General features: G+C 43.4%; 1 protein-coding gene and 1 long non-coding RNA gene across 7 annotated transcripts in view; one reads left to right on the top strand and one right to left on the bottom strand.

The window, feature by feature from the left end:
- Nucleotides 1-16,272, top strand: part of mib1 (MIB E3 ubiquitin protein ligase 1) — a 50,972-nt gene that overhangs the window by 14,654 nt on the left and 20,046 nt on the right. The gene's annotated exons all lie outside the window — the stretch shown is intronic.
- Nucleotides 4,873-9,701, bottom strand: LOC124069104. Its single transcript, XR_006845024.1, has 2 exons — nt 8,865-9,701; nt 4,873-5,175 (listed from the first exon to the last, which is right to left on the bottom strand). It is a non-coding gene; the product is annotated as an uncharacterized LOC124069104 (long non-coding RNA).

The following is a 16,272-nucleotide window of genomic DNA, read 5'->3' as shown; positions in this document are numbered from 1 at the left end:
GAGGAAAATCTTGTTTTATGCATTGTTGCACAAGACTACATAATTGGAATTCAGAGGGTTTACAATTTAATCTTACAGTAACACAAAGCATAGAAATCAGAGTAGAGCTGTACTGATTATCCTGGCATCCTGAAATCAAATTCGTGCTTTTAGCCTTATGAATGAATTGACACCGGACTAGCTGTATTGGATTGTATGTCATAGCACACACATTTTCAGTGATAACACTTTGGTACTGTATGTTTACCTCAGCACAACTAAAATAGCTTCTATCAAACCATAGAAAATAAGAGCAAAAACTACCACCACTACACTGTATGTTTTGCTTTTGGCAGAGAGAGGACAGAGACCATGGCAGACTTATCTGTTACAACTAATCCGTTGCTTAATCATCCTCCATTGGAATGAAAGATTTGGGCTCATCACCTAAAGGTTTAAAATAGGAGACAATCAAGGTCCAGTCGCCGACATAAACAAATCCGGAATTTTGATTAACTTGCAGAGGATCCTGTGTTTGTTTGGACTGTTTTTGCAAAGTTTAATGAGTGGAAATATGCAAAACCAACAGATCAAAGTCACAGCTAAATCATGTTTTTTGACACTCCTGCAGTATTGTGTCATGTTTCCCCAAATAATGAAAATAAATTCACCACTTTATGTGGATATTTGAAATTCTTCCACAACTTCCACTTAAACTTTAAAGTAGTTCAGAGCCACTCAAACCAAAAGAAGTTTAATTCCACAGCTCACTGATCACATTTGATCCTTCTATAAAATTTACTCTGGTATCTCAATTTAGTTTGACATTGATTGAAGTTTAAAGCAGCCCTATAGGCTTTATCCATTTCCCCAACAGATGGTATGGTCTCAAACTGACATAAGACTACCTTTGAGGCCTTGAAAGCATCTGTCTTGCATTGCCTTTTTTGTTAGTGTAGATAACTCCCTTGGAGTTCATTTGTTGTTTTTGTTGTCTTTTTACTGTTATGCTGGTTCATCACCGTGTGTTGTGAGGAGAGACTGGCCTGAAGCGGCTGGTCCGTGCAGCAGCAGCAGTAGTTTGTCTCGTCTTTGGCCATAGCTATTTCCGGCTCTAGCACTCTTGAGCTGTTTTATTCTTGTCTCTCAATCATGAGCGTGTTAAAGATGGTTCAGTGAGAAGGCTGTCTGTATCAGGTTGATCATCCAGGGAAACGTATGGTTATGAACATTGATGTTACAGGGTCAGCGTTTTTAGACTGAAGAGATTTCTAGAGAAGTTAACAGCTTCTTCCCGTTTTGGGTGCTTTGGGTGTGTATTTGTTTGTTTTACACGAGTGTTGTTATCCCAGGCTAAATGTCATTCCCCTTCACTAGCATTTATTCCTTTGTCATGAGGGCAAATGGAATTGAGGTCATAGGTCTGTGGAACACCTGCCACCTGCCATAAGCCTGGCAAGACTCAGCTCTCCACCTCTGGCTCACTGCAGAATAGATTGTCTAAAACCAGCACCTGCTTCCTGTGTGGTACGCTGACCGGTTGATTTGCTGATTGACTTAGACATAAAGAATAAATGTATAAAAACAAAAAACATTGCTTTCCTTTGAAAGATATTGACAAATAGATTTAAGCAACATACAAATTGTGAGTCAAGGATTTATATGTATCTTTAACAAGAAAATGATCACAATGAGAGTAACAACAATAATTTCCTTTCTAAAGCAAATGAAATGGCACTTAAACAAATACAGCTCTTTACAAAAAACAAAATCAAAAAGACATTGACCAGATGGAAATGAAAGATAAAATGAACAAATAAAGACTAAGTATGAACAGGATAATAGCGAAGAAAGATGCAGAATGGAAAATAATTTCAGTAAAATTAAACTTACAATAATGTGATTTTCTTTTTTCTGTTTTTTTTCCAGAGCATACAAAATTAGCTTTCCACATCTTTTGGCAGGTTGTTCCAGATTTGATTATCCCTGAAATTCCGTAATTAGATTTATATAGCTGTGATTTATATATATGATTAAATTTGATTTTATTTATTTACGTTAAACCTGCCCATTAGATGACAGAAATGGAAATCATACAGAGAACACACACAATAGTCTGTAGGGTCAGCGGCCCCAGCCTGACTTTGTTGTCCGAGAGGGGGAAAAATATTACAAGGCTGCCGTGCTGTCTTTTATTACTCAGCTTTTAAACTGAAATGAATAATAGTAAACTTATTTAGGAGAGCTTACAGACTGGCAGAAAATCACTTGTATTATAAATATTAAAATGCAAAGCGTGTAATGTGCATATGTAAACCAGGATTGAGAATATAAAGGAGCAGAAAGCTGCGCTGCTGTAGGACTCACTGATTAAGTGGCAAAAAAAAGTGCTGGAGTACAGAATTTTCTGTATCAGAGCTGCAGTTGTGGCGTGTGTGTGCGTGTTGCTTGCTGCGGTCCACACTCTGTCCCCCCCTTCAGAGAAACGAAGATATATGTCGCCTTCTCCAGTCTTCCCATTTACTTTTATTTCACACTCGAGCTCCTGCAATATCAGGGAGACAGTCCAGAAGTCCTAAAGCCCTCGAAAATCTCTCCCTTGGTTGAAGTGAAAGTAGCTTGTTTGGTGTGTTTTTACTGGAGAGGTAGTTGTTTCGATTGAGTGCTTAGAGGATTTTTTAGCATGGAATCGTATTTCTTAAACATAGTTCCTGTGACTGTCTGAAGAATGGCTTGAAGTTGATCGGAAGCCCCCTCGATGAAGGATCATATTAAACCCCTCTTGTTAATTACTGAAGTGGTTTTTGCTACCTGATAGTGGGTCAGCTTTCCCTCCCAGTGTTTGGATTGAGCATTGCTGCAGTATCTTCTGATATGCATGGTTAGGACAAGTCTAATATATAATCTCTCATCAAAAGTGATGCAGTACAACTGGTGAAAATATGGAAAAAACACTTCTTTCCACCTTTTCTCTTTGTAAATGATGTAAGTTTTTCATCATTAAATGGTAGCTGTTGGATCCAAATGGAGAGAATGTCAGAGTCCCTGGTGTGTGTGTTTAATGTGTGCTCTAAGAGTGCTGGTGGGTCTTACAGCCGTGGAAAGAAGATTGAGGAAGACGCATAGGAAGAACCCTGTGGGTGACAGATGAATCTTTCAACCTGGAGTCCCAAATACAGAGACAAATCAACCTTACCAACAGGGTTGCAGGAGGAACTGGGGCTTTACTATATTTCACCTTGTTCATTACTCACTACAGAGTCTAAAGGCATTTCCTCATAAATTAGATGTAGTTGTTAAGTTTTACAATTGCCAGTAAATTGAAAGTGCTGTTACAACTGGTAATAACATGTTCGGGAAAGGATTTTCTCGGACATCCACGTTGTGTGTTCTCCCCCTGTGTTTACCGCAGCCCCAGCCTGCAAGGAGAGCCTGCTTCGTCTCTGTGCCTTTCCCTTGGGCTCCTAGAAGCCAGTAGCTGCTACAGTACTGTAAACAATACGATTAATAGCCCATGACTCATAAACGGGCTCCAAACAAGCCCTGCAGCGGCGGTCTGTACCCTTTTACGTGTCACCTTCTTGTAATATTTGCCCTCCTCCTTCTCTCATATAGTGTTCAGTTTTCTTTTAATATGGCAATGTACAGGAAAACCCCATATGGTAATCGCCTCACCTGAGCACACAGAAGACACTGCAGTCATACACACTGTGCTCCAAAATGCAGACAAATATGATGTCAGCACTAGTAGGCAGCACAGTGATGGTACTGTTGTAACAGGGTTCACAATTACAGCAGATAGTGATTAGCAGATAGTGTTTTGGGGGGCCCATAGAGACAAATCTGCAAAATAGGTCAGATGCTTGCATTTCTATTGGCTTGCCCCTGTATTCACACATTCTTCATGGCTGCCATTGATTGAATTAGAGTCATCGTGCCCCCCCCCCCCCCCCCCCCCTTCATTTCAGACTAGGTTGATCAAGTCAGACTACTGTGATTGAGTAAACTAAGCGCCTCTTAGATTCCCCAAATAGATTTCATGGTTATTGGCCCAATGGAAAGCACTTTAAATCCAACAGAAATGAGGGAGAATACAGTGCTATTTCTAACAAATGTAATTGATTTCTATGTGTTATACACACATTCTCAAATCAGTTTGAATGATTAGACAACTTAGATCGAGTTTGAAACAAATCTTCCAGAATTGTTTCTGTGATCGTGTTGTCTGTTTCCTGAGTTTAAGAACGGGTCAGTTTGACATCGTGTCAAGCACCAAATTAGGAATGCAAAAATAAATAGAGAGAACAGAAAAGGAGGGTGGGCTGGAGACACAGTGTGAAGGGAGTTTTGATCTGCCTGCCCATTCTGCAGCAACAGTGAGTGAATGTGTGAAACTATAACTGTTAGCAAGTGGTCCTCTCCTGTGATTTTTTTTTTGTCGTCAGCTTCTGTCCTCTAGCGCATCTGGCTCTCATCTAGCCCAGCCTGTCCAACATCATGGCAGGAGGCTTCAAGAGAGGGAGTCCAAAGAGTATGTGTTGGTGTGTATTGTATAGCCACTAAGCATCTATATTTGGCCCCTTTTTATTTCTTACTCTCTTGTTTGTATGTCTTCGTTAGATCTCATTACAATGTTAGTCTGCAATATCTCTCTTTATATTTTCTTTTGCCCATTTCTACCCATGTTTTAATTCACTGTTAGCACCCAGTGACGGTCGGTTTAGGAGGTGCTTTCACAAGACAGCCACACATTCTCACACAGACATGTGACTGCTGTGCATGTCTAGCCCCCCGCTATTTTTGAAACAACCATTGATGGTGTGGTCAGAATATCAATCCTGTTGTAGGCAGAGAGATAACACTCACTCAGGAAAGTGGACCACACCAAAGTTCTGAAGCTGGGATTGCTTTCTTTATTAGTCAAAAATGAGACATTTTGCATTAAACATGACAATCAGTGAACACTCCAGATGTTGTTGATAGAAGAAGGCCATAAGCCAGTCATCGTCAAGAAGTGGCCCGTTGCAGTGATTGTGTTGAAGGCATCACAGAAAGGAGCTCTTGTAGTCATCAAAGCATAGCTACAGCTGGTTGAAGGGGACCAAATCCATTTAAGAGGTGATTTGGTTCCATTTTACCAGCTTTAGCAAAGCATTGTGGAATCGCTGTTTCAGAGACGAACGTGGGAAGTTTTATCTAAAAAAGTACCAGAGCGTCAGTGAGCAGCGAAGGGCCAAGTTGCATTCAAACATCTTATTAAAACCTGAGACGTGGCTTATCACACCATGTCCACCCACTGGTCAAAATCAACAATGCAGTGTCTTTTTCTCTCCTGCTTTTTATCTTGCGCATTCACCTTCACCCACTCTGTGTGACACACAGGTACATCTAGCACCCTACACCCCATTTACCGCCTCACCAATAACACATAGGCACAGTTGATCAACCTTACCTAACTTTCTCCTTTGCTGCCTCGCAGGCAGCCTATTTATCCTCCTCACTATCTTTATAAGTTTTATGCTTGCCCCCTCCCAGAGAGCGAGAAAAATTGTTCCCTGAGAAAAGGATAATAATAATCTGTGGCAGTGCACTTGAGTCAAATGTCCTAGAGTCATGAAGCAATTACAGGGTCTGACAGATGGGCCCTGCTGCAAGCTCGCTGCCGCTGCGGTCACCGAGACGGCCAACAGACAAATGCAGAGGCATAACCACACACACACAAGCTCTCTCACTCATGTTCGTACAGCAGCACTCTGGGGTGTCAAGTCACAACATTAATTTAAACCAGATATTTAAGTCCTAGAGACTGATTTGTAGTGTAGAGGGTACTGTTTGAACAGTGACTGAGGGCAGATTATTTTATGTCCCTCTCAGTTCTCTACAGTAGTACAGCGCTGAAACATTTCTGACTAAAACCCACCCCTCTGCCAGTACAAAAATTATCACAGTAAAGTCCACATCAAGAAATCACAAGTCAATCATAAGATGAATAAACCTTTGCTGCTGTTAGAGTGATATCAAACAGCATTTGCAATATTTTAGCCATACACAGTTTATTTGCATGCACAGTATGTGTTTTCTTTTTAATCTCTCTCTTGCAGTATTTTTACATGTGCTGCAAAACAAGCACTTAAGTTGCCTCCCAAAGAGGTGAGTGTGGCTTGATCTTTGCATTAAGATATAGTTAATTGATGTTTATTTGGTCTTTTTTCATCCTTCATTTCTTTAGTCAGCTATTGCAATTATTGGCTTTTTCTGCTAAGGCACCAGTGAGGTTCTCAGAGTGGCCAGCGACAGCTGAGTGATATATGGCGCTGCTTGTAGACAGCATGGAGGTCAACATAGGGCCAGCTTGATATGGCACACCAGAGGCAGGTCTATTTGTAACACACACATGCACATTCATGCTTAGTCTCTCTCTCTCTGTCTCTCTCTCTCCCTCTCACACACACACACACACACACAAAGTTTCTCAGTCGCTCAGAGTCAGGTGGCCAGGCTGCTCACCTCGTCTGAGGGCCATAACAGGGCAAAAGCAAGGGGGACGACAGCCACTGAGCATTTGATAATGTCAGCATCTGCTGTGTTTGTCACTCAGACAGCAGGTCAATGCTATTGAGGGCCTGGGAGAAACATGCAGTCCAAGTCATGCAATCCTACACGCCTCTGATGCCGTGACAGAAATGAGCGCTAGAGCTTGTTACAGATCAGCAATTGCATCAATTTAACGTCATCCAACTTCTTACAAATTTAATTCAAGTCCTCCCTTCAAGTTAAGTCTGTACCTTCAAAAAGTGTGAACAGAGCTTTTGTTTTATTCTTTATACATCACATCTGACTGCATTAGGGACAGAAAATTAAACGGTACATTATAAAGTTATTTAAAGGCTAGAACCTTATTTTCTTTTTTAAAGTTTATTTGGTGTTTTTAGCCATTGTCAGTAAATGAGGTAAAAATGATGGAGATTTTTAGTGTTGGTACTTGACTTGGACTTGTGTCACTCAGGTTTAGATATTTCTTTCATTCAAAGGGAATAGAGCTAATCAGCCTTACACTTAGCATATTAATCAGTTCAGAACAAAGTGTCTTGTGTTTCATTACAATAGAGCGGTCGTGCCATGGTGGCATACATACACCTACATTTTTACCTGCCCCACTGCGGAAGAAATTTTGTGGGCATGGATACATCCCAGCCTGCCACCTTCAACAGCATTTTGATTGAGGAAAATAAATCTAATTTGTTGAAGAAGTATTTTTTATACAAGCGGGCACTGCGTGCGTTTTTAGTTTCACAATTTGTAGATCGTCACAGATCTGAAGTTGTGGTCTCATGTATATTTATATGAGGTATTGCTGAGCCACCAATTATCTGATTTATTGATTAGACCTCAAACAGTTACAGCAGGTTTGATTTGTGTTTTTTGTTCCATCTTTATGTAATATCCATTTCATGTGCTTTTTAACAGCCAAAAAGCAATCAAAAAATACCTTTAATAGAGTAGTGCATCTACATAAAAAGGGGTTTAAAGAGAGGTAGACTCGTGTTAAAGCTGGTACAGGCATTGTCTATGATCCAAGCACAGGCCAGAGAGGGGGTCGAATAGGTGAAAGTGCTAGATATGAATAGCTCACCATGCAAACGACTCCCCACCTCCCCCCCTCGCTTCATTTCCCTGTCCATATTCTGTTGCCTTTTTTTTGTTTGAAGCAGTCAACAATTGGAATCAGCTGACGGGCCATAGTTGACTCTGATCCTGCATTGTCACTTTTTGATGGTCTAATCTGACTGCCATGCAGCACGGCAAAGCATTTGGCAAGCATAGCAAACATGAACAATGAGAGCAGGAATCAGGGGAAGGGAGGGGAGCACGGGGCAGCCGGGTTGATGTGGGGTGGGGGTGCGGATAAGGGCAGCGGCATAAAGGGAGGGCAGTCATAGTTAAACACACAAGATTGTTAACACGGAAGCCATATGATACAGCTGTAAGATAGAGCCAGCTTGTGGCAGCAACACCAGCAACCACAGTGCCTGTTCATTTTGCCTCCTCAGCAACTATCTCCTGCTCTTTCAGTTGCATGTTTTTTAAAAAAAAAAAAAAAAAGCCAGCAACAATGGCAGAGTTTTGGTCCAGTTCACCTTGCTTTCTTTTCCCCTTGAGCCATGTGGGAGCACTGGAAAAGATTATGGTATTAAGGGTCAGGAGCAGCTCCAGCATACCACTCACTGCCTGCTGAAATTGGTGCTAAGTTGCAGCTGGCTGAATTTCAAGTGCCGTAATGCAGTAAAATCACCCAATAATGAAAGGAGGCCCTGTTCATATGGCAATGTCACAAGACTACTGTTTGCCTGTCATTGGTGTAGGTGTCTTTAGTAGTGCGCTAAACTTACACTGCTGACAGGGCAGGCTCAAAACATGATAGCTATCATTTTATGCTAACTTACATAATTGTCTAATGAATTGTTGGCATGTCTTGGATGAGAGATTTTTATTGGCCAAGTCAGTCAGTTTGAAAAAGCAGTAAGTTCCCTACAGCGATCATTGCTGCAGTGAGACTGCCCAGAGACAGTATAGCTAATGTATGAGCCTTACCACTCACATTCATCCTCTTTTCCTCTCTCGCTCACTCCTTCTCCCCCCTTTCTGTCTTTCTCTGTACTTTGCCTGCTATTTTCCCTCACAGCAAGATCACAGTCATATTAACAATCTGCAAAGCACAAACACATCCTCACACACTGCTATCCAATATAATTTTCCCAGAACGAGGACTCGCACCTCACCAAGAATACATACTTCTTTACATTCCATAGCTATCATATGTTCATATGGGTACATAAAGAAGTATGTACACTAAGGAGGTAATCTTAGGTATGAAGTGTTCTCACCTTTTGCCAAGGTCAGGAAGTTAAGAGCAGAATATTTTTCCTCACCGTTCTCTCTCCCAAGTATGGTAGTCTGCACTGTAAGGTGACTTTGAGTGTAAATTCAGTTCAACACTCAAGGCTTTCGTTCGGTTGCCATGTAAGGCTGAACAGCTAGTCCCCCCGCCCCTGAACATAACAGAAGTTTCGCAGTCCATACCATAGTCGACTGTCCCAGTGACCCCCGCTGTCCTCCAAACAACTGGGAGAAACCAGGGTGATAAGGGGGAAGTTATTCAGCTCCCTTTTTTAAATGGCAGCTATACGGTGGTCTTTTTCTCTTTCCAAAAAAAAAATGTTGAGGAGGTAGATTAAGGGGCTGGATAAAACCGGCAGCGAAGAAAGGAAGAGTTTTCTCCTTGATACAGAGTCCGTAGTATAAGGTGCCTCTGTGTGCACCTTGTCTTGTATGATGATCATGTGTTGTGTCCTGGGAGCAGGGGTGCACCTATAAGCGGAATTGCCCTGCTGACATACTACACATTTTCACTTCTCTCCTCCCACTTCTCTTTCAGCCTATCTCCTTCGCCACCATCTCGTTCTCGTATTTCACCCCCACTTTCTATATCCTTTCTCCTCTCCTACCTCTCACTTGCAGCAGTCTGTACCCCTCTCTTGCCTGTCCCTCGTCTCTCTTGTGTCAGCAACGTCCCCAGTGGCTAGCTGGGTCGCTTGCTGATGTTTGAAAACGAGGGTGATCCAAGTGGAACAGGAAGCTATTGTGAGCAGGATTTGGGCTTTAGGCACAGAGGCAGGCCATAGGTCACATGAAGGCGCTAATGCCCACTCAGCACTTGTGGATTGGTCCTGGCTACACCCCCCACCCATCACCACTCCCTCCTCTCTCTCTGTACCTTGTTCTCTCTCTTCCCACACACTGTTTTTATGGCCATCTTTCCCCACTTCCTTTTTCCTCTGATCAAACCTCACCTGTCTACAGTGAAACCAGCTGTTCTGTTGCAGAGTGGGAGGAACCGATCAATAACCATTTGCGTGATGGCGAGAATTGTCCAGCAAGTGTCTAATGAATCTTTGCCCTAGACCAACAAATTCCACAAGTCAGCACTGTCTCCAGCTTTGCTAAGCTAAGTTTGGGACCAATGGGTGAAAAACGAAACGCGGATTAGGGGAGACCAGCTAAGGTTTGATTTTTTTTTTTTTTTTTTTTTTTTTTTTTTTTTTTTTAGGCTTGGAGACTTGGGGGCAGAGAACAGAATAAATGTTTGGCAGTGCAAATGTTTGGAATAATAATGAGGGGAGGTTGAACTGGATGAGCCTGGTACTAAAGGTGTGACGTCCCGTTTAGGAAATGTCACAGCCACCCGAGAGGGTGAGCAAATAGGAGGCCGGGGGTGAAATTCCTTCCTACATGGAGGTTGGGGAACGTGAACCAGCAAATTAGCCTGGTGGTTGTTGAGTCTGTTGTGGTTTGTGCGATAGCACTGCGGTACTATGTGCCCCGCATGCCCTGTCTAGCCTATAGCAATCCGTTACAGAGGGAGAGTGAGAAGAAACTGGGTTACTACCCTAAGTGCTGTGGGTTCAGCTGGTGACACACATCTACTCAGCCAACCATTGCTGCCTAATATCCCCTCCCGCCCATCCTCACCTCCACCCCCCACATCTGTGTTAATACACTTCTCACAGCTGTGTGCCGTCAATCCGCTTTTCCCCCTGTTCAGAACTCCCGACCTGCACACTGTTCATTATTCTGATGCTTCGTCATCCCTCTGGTCACCACATTTCATCCTTCCGCCCCAATCAACCACCCTTGGGCTTTAAAATGTGACGTGTTCTCAAACTTACCTCCCATCAATTAAGAATGGCAGTGACCTCCCCTGCCCCTCAGTTAAATTGAAAAGTGGTCCAGTAAGACCACCGAGAAACAACCGAAAAGATAAAAAAAAAAAAAGACAAAAATAACATGGTAAAAGTCCCAGTAGTTAGAGTATCCTTAGTCATGGTGACAAAAATGTCTTGGAAGGTGTCGGACGCAGAGGGCGAGATGTGCATAAGGGAATGTCTCTCCACACCAGTGCAGGTCTGAGTTAACGAGTCCATCATTAGATAGCGGCAGGGCTGCAGCCATGAAGCCTAATGAGCCAAAGAGCTCTGCTGCTGCAGCATGTCCGGCCAGTGCCAGGAACACGGGAGAGAGAGAGAGAGAGAGAGAGAGAGCGCAAGACGAGGGAGGGAGGGAGAAAGAACAAGATGAGAAAGATAGAGTGGAGAGTGCAAAAAAACAGGGCTAAAATCCATGTGGGCCATAGCAACTCCCCAGCCTCCCTTTACCCTGTTCCACCTCCTCCTGCATCCTCTTCCTCTCCTTACTTTATTCTTTTATAAAGCCTTTATTTGTTCCCTTCTTTTCAGACAAGAGGAACAAGAGAAGGAAAAGCCCAAAGGTGTTCTCTGGTTAAGTTCTGTCCCAGTGCTCCTGCTGTTGCTGCTGCTGCTGCTGCTGCTGCTGCTGCTGCAGAACAGTACATTCCACTCCCCCTTTCGAGTACGCGACTCACAGGCAAACCAAGCGGTTAATAACAGATCGCATCCGAAGAAGAGAGAGGGAAGAGACAGGACAGGAGACATCAAGGCCCATCAGGGTTAAGCTCCGTCCGAGAGCGAAGGAAGAGCATATATTACCTGTCAGATCAGTTTCTTATCTGAGCTGCTCCTCCTCTCTTCCCCTCCTCTCCTCTTCCCGTAGTGAGGAGAGCCATAATGACCTAGAGAGCGCTCCAGCTGCTGCAGCCATCGTGTGTGCCGGGTGCACGCCTGACTCGCTGAATCAGCTTCTATGATTGGGGGGGAGGAGGGGTGGTGGTGGTGGGCGGGTTGAGTGCCAGAGTCAGTCAGGAGGAGGAGGAGGAGGAGGAGGAGGAGGGGGAAGAGGGGGGGAAAGGCGAGAAAACGGGCGCGCACACGCACGGACACACGAACATATGGACACACATTCCCATACAAACACAAGTCATACCTTTAGAAAGGGAAGACATAGAGCTAATGTAAAGAGCTGCTGCTCTCCTCTCCATCATGTGCGTTCTGAGGGAGAGAGCTGGGAGGATGCCCTGGTTGAGAGGAGGCAGAAAGTGTACCAACCGTCCTCCCACCCAGCCTTTCTCTTATTCCATCACCACACATGCAGCCCGAGCTTTATCCTGCTCCTGAAATGCGCTTTTATTATTCAGTGGAACTTTTTATACAGCAGCTTAGAAAAGGAAGTTTACTGAATGTTTGAGAGCAGAATTGTGATGGAGATATTTAAAAAAAAAAAAAGAGGTGGCTGTGCCTCTGCGGTAGACGACAGCTGCACTTTTAATAGTCCGTTGTGATCCGTACAAATTTGATTACCATTATCAGAGACTTGAGATGGAGGATATTGCAATGTCTTTTTGGTATTTAGATTTTTCTGTTCACATTTGTCATATTAAATACACAGTTTATGCATTTTTGACAGTGCATCGCAACGGCCACATTTTGACTAGGAAAAGATCAAGTAGAGATGCAGCTGCAGTTTGGAGGACAGAGAAGCAGAAGAACACACAGGCAGCAAATTAGGAACTAGAGGTCAAGCAGCCAGCAGCTTCCTACCCCACAGTGTGGAGAGTTAAGGTAAACGGTTAGCACATTGTGGGAAGCCAAGCATTTGAAACATGCCTCAGCCCCTGTTGCCGGGCTGCTCATGTGTCTTGTCTCACCACCTCCCTGACCATATTTAGTCAAGCAGTGCAAAAAATAGTTCCAGCTCCGCTCCACTCCACTCGGCTCCTCTCTTTGCACCCCCCCACCACCTCCACCCCAGCCCAGCCCCGGCAACTGTTGGCTACAGGCTCCGGGAAGCCTCCCCTACAGCTCCCTGCCTATCGATTGCACTGGCCTGGAAGGAGAGACGAGCGTTAGGCCAGCTAGCCCCTGCTACCATTTGCCGCTCTATTTTTAGTAGCTCCAAATAAAGTGGTCTCTCGTGCTTCCACTTGTATATTCTTGAATCCTACCCCCACCCCCACTTTACATCCTTCACCACCAACTCCTCTGATACCACCCCCTCACTCTGTGTGTCCTTTCCCCCTTCCAAGTCTCTGTCATTCTTCTTTTTAAATAGAGCTGCAGCACACTGGTTATGGTACAGCTTCCGTCTGCTGCTCACCTCTATACTTAAAATAACTGCATATTTGAGAAATGGAGGAGAGCGTAAGGGTGAATGTGTAGTGCAGAGAAGCGTGGAGGGTGTTAGACAGCAAGAAATATTATTGTGTTTTCCTATTTATTTATTTATTTATTTATACTGCTTTTGGCAATGCAGGGAGACAAGTGGCAGCCTCACCTCTAAGGCACTGAAAAGTTTGGTCCGCTTTCCTCTCCTTTTTGAGCTCTCATTAATTTTCAAGTGTCTTTTTCAAGCTTTCCCGAGGCGCGGCCGCTGAAGAATCTGTTTAATTAGTTGGTCTCATCACGGGGCACATCTATACTGTACAGAAGAAATGTCCTCTGTGCCCTCCTCTCTTTTTCACTCTTTCCACTTCTCTCCTCTTATATCTCATTGGTTACACACAAGTCGTTGTACTTACCTCACCTGCATTTTAACTGCAGAATGCCCCAGGATGTGTAAGGCAATATATTTGCTCTTTAGTGGCGATCATATTGAAACCATAGTGAGGCATTTTAGTTGTGATGAATGAAACTGTGAAAACGCACAATACAGCACGGAAATTTGTCAAAGTGTATTTTCGTGAGCCAGAAAAATGTCATGCAATTCTCTGGCCATTGATTTGATAAGCCTTTTAACAAGCTCCCAGTCATTCTGCCCTCACTCTCAGTTATATCTCAGGCCTTTTTCACGGTGGAGATAATTCTGCATAGATTTAAGTGTGCAATTTAATTAATGTATTGTCACTGCAATTTATAGCTTTTCGATTACATTATCTTTACGGCTGTTACAAGAATTGACCATTTGCTAGGTAAAATGGATTCCAAGCTAATGTGTCTGCTCAGAACTTGACCTTACATGGCCAATCAAAGTGCAGAATTGCAGCTACATAAATGGCAACAGTGAATGTCCACCTGTTATTGCCCTGCAGTCTCTACGTTTGTTCACCACTTAAAATTGAACCAGCAGTAATTCCCCAGCCAGCCGTAATTCCCTCATCAACTTTTCATGTACTATGTGTAAATTTGCACACATTACTTGCACTTGTTGTATGTGTGTATTTTAACAAGACGGCGTGCATTATTTCTCCACTGAGTTGGTTCAGGTTTTTGTGGTCTATAGTTACCTCCAGTGATGATGCCCTTGTGCGTTTTGTGAATCCCCTCAGTGGGTCTCCACCCTGCCTGTTCCAACCACCCAACCCACCAGTTTAATCTCAATTACATCCCGACATCCCATCTGCCCCTGAAACTCAGCAGCATGGCTTACATCTTGTCTCCATGATGAATAGCGCAGGGCCCAATGTTTAGCTGAGCAGTTAATCGATCAATAAGAAAAGGGTCGACTAATGGATGTGCTTCCCTTCGTTGGATGAAGGGGCGGGACGGGTTTGTCTGCCTACGAGTGCTGCTTGAAACACATCTACATTCAAATAAAAACAAAAAATAGATCTAGATATCAGATATGATGTAATACATATTTGCTTCATAATGTTAAGAAGATACATCGTGGGCAGAACATTAATGAGTTGATTACAAGTTTCCCATAGAAGTTTTAATTTTCAAATCTATTTGTTTCCTGTTGTATGTAAGAATTAAGAATGCATGTCATTCGGATTTTTGACATTGAAGTAACGCAAAGGGGGCAAACAAAATAAATCTTTACAAATTGAACCAAGATTAGTACAGATGTAAATTAGATAATTCTTAATTGCAGGAATATTCACCCACCACATAGCACTAACTTTTAATCAACATTTGACAGATGATCTTAAGTTAACCATAAGTCTACCCCTGGGTATTCACCAAGTGGATGCCATATTTGGTGAAAATCAGATACTGTACACTGGAGGAAACACCGTGTGGCCCCACCATGAAGTGTGGTGGCACCATCACACTGTGAAGATGATTCTCTGCTGCAGTCCCTGGAAGCTTTGTGTTCAACAACAAATTTGTGGCACTTTGAAATGGCTTGTCTCTCATGGATCTCATGCAACATCACATATCTTGGCAGTTTAGCCAAGAAAAGAGAGGGTAAGAAAGCACACAAGCCTTTTCACAGAGAGTTAAGGTTCCAGTTGTTGACAGATGTGCTTCTCGTATGACTTGAGGGGCGAATACAGTGAGGTTTTTTTTTTGTTTGTTTGTTTTTGTTTGTACTTTATTAAGATAAATAGTAGATTTTTTTTCACTGTGACATTCAATAGTCCTTTTGATCAGTTTCAGTAAACTTATTTTCTTCCGCTGTGATTTAGAGTTATAAACCTGTAAAAGATGCAGGGGTGGGCGTGACTGTCCTTTAAAAAGGATTCTACAGTTTGAAGTTTGGTACAGGGAATTCTGGTTAGCTTCACACGGTGATGAATCATCCTCAAGCTTCAATCTTGTTGGTCAAGTCTTGGTTGGTCTTTCGGCTCATCTTAATTCCTCCTTTCTGTGAGCCTGCCCACCAGTCGACATCATAGAGGGATTAGAGCTTTTTTCTAATGAGTCCAGTTTGTGCTTTTTGCGTAAATCTTCATGCTCCTCTTCCATCAGCCTGGCTCTTCCTCGTGCTTACTTTATCTTTCTCGTCAGTTCCTCTCCTATGCCTCCCCCCTCCTCTGTCCTCCATCCTACTCCTCCCTCCTCATCCCTTTACACAGTGCATCATTTGAAGAGGTGAGGCTGTTGAGCGCTTGAAGGAATAAAAGTGATTTATGAATGGGCCAGCCTACCTGGGTGCTGGAGGGGGAAGCCAGTGGCAGTCAGGCTCTCTGATCCAGCAGCCCATTGTTCCCTCCAGCCTCACTGCAGGGGAAGCTCCTCTGCCTCTCTTGCCTCTGATCTTTTACCGTGCCTTACTGGTGCCGCATGTTTCTGTTAAGTGACTCACAAACTGCACAAATACCTGTGCACTGCAGGAGTGCGTATGTGTGCCAGACCATTTTCTCAGAGGCACACACACATACACACCCACAGTAACACTGTTTGTGATCTATATTTATTTACGTGTCCTCTCAAGTAAATGCATGCATGCATGTGCTCAGGTTGCATTGCTTTGCATAACCTAACTTAGGCTTTCGTGATTGTAACTGTGCATTCTTTTGCATTTTAAAAGTTGATACAGGTGAGGACTGCCAGATGCACCAGCCAACAACTCTATCAATAAAATAAAGGGAGGTCACAGGAAAGGTGTTGTAGCTGCTGAGGACAGTCTATGAGTTCCTTCCTTGTCGTCATATGC

Source organism: Scatophagus argus, chromosome 13 (assembly GCF_020382885.2).
Source record: "Scatophagus argus isolate fScaArg1 chromosome 13, fScaArg1.pri, whole genome shotgun sequence".
Taxonomy (NCBI): domain Eukaryota; kingdom Metazoa; phylum Chordata; class Actinopteri; family Scatophagidae; genus Scatophagus; species Scatophagus argus.
The sequence above is the reverse complement of the archived record's forward strand: the minus strand, read 5'-3'. Positions and strand labels throughout refer to the sequence as shown.